The sequence below is a fragment of the Myotis brandtii genome, unplaced genomic scaffold (assembly GCF_000412655.1).
Source record: "Myotis brandtii unplaced genomic scaffold, ASM41265v1 scaffold2075, whole genome shotgun sequence".
Classification (NCBI taxonomy): domain Eukaryota; kingdom Metazoa; phylum Chordata; class Mammalia; order Chiroptera; family Vespertilionidae; genus Myotis; species Myotis brandtii.
Genome location: NW_005357751.1, coordinates 19,433 through 20,649, shown reverse-complemented (window position 1 = coordinate 20,649; position 1,217 = coordinate 19,433).

Genomic DNA, 1,217 nt, shown 5'->3' with positions numbered 1-1,217 from the left:
GCAGGAACCTTTATGACAAGGTCACAGCTCTGTGATGCAAGCCCGGGTTTCTGCCCAAAGTGAGCTGGCAGTGTTCCGTTGCCTGAGGGCAGCAGTGCGAGTCAGATCATGGAGAACCTTCTCTTCCCTCTGAAAAGCGCCATTGCTACCTGGCAGCGCTCCAGTCCTTGCTGGGTGATCGATGCCATCCTCGGCATCGTGTGTGGGGTGCTGCTCTACCTTGTGTTAGTCCACAGCTCCGAGAGTGATGGACCCTCCCCACCACCGAGGGAACATAGAAACACCAGGAGGGTAAGGATCCCTTGGCCCAGACCCAACAGAGATGATCTTTTTTCTCTTCTTATTCCCACTTTTCTGAATGACCCAGGGAGACTCCTGCGATGGGAAGAGAGAGCAACTGCTCTCAGGAAAGACTAGAACCTCATCCCTCTAGGAACCAGCCAGGCGGGGCAGGGGATAGAGCAGGCGGGAGGATTTCTATGCAGAGCTCTCTGACCAGGAGGCCAGGTGTGGTGGGAGCTCTAGGGCACAGCCCCAAACACAGTGACCAGTGGCCAAGGACGGAATTCTAAGGGCTGGACCTGTGGGGGACAGGCCCAGAGTCCTGGTTCCCCACCGCCTTCCTTGGCAGGTGTCTGGGGCGAGCCTGCCCTCTGTGGGGCTGATCCGAGGGCAGGGACCTGAGGGAGCCCCTGGGGGCCGCTAGCAGGGGCTGGGGCGGGCTGTGGCCTGAGGGAGCTCCAGGCGGGCCCACAGGTCTGAGGATGTGTGTGTTTCTTGAGCTGAGAAACAGAGATAGAAGAAATCAATGGTGCATCTCACATAGAAAATTATTTTTGCATTCTTCAAAGAAGAAAACAAAATATTTTACCCACTTTACAACTAAGTAAAAGCCAGCTTTAAATCAACATGGTTTTATTTCTATCATAAATACTCACTGAACCATGAATTTCTCAATACTTTTGGAGAAGAAACAATAAAGCTAAGACTCCACAGAATACTTCAGCATTAAAGACACTCTGATACTAAAAAATAGTAACAAGTAAAAGAAAAACCAGAGCACTGCAGTAGGTAAATGTAGAAAGTCATATTGCTCACGAACCCTGAGCGTCTGCCGCTTGTCTAGAGAGGAGAGTGAGAATGGGGTCCCAGCCCCTCGTTTTCTTGTCTCAGCGTTCAGTGGAGCTGAGGAGGAGCAGCAGGAGCAGGAGCAGGAG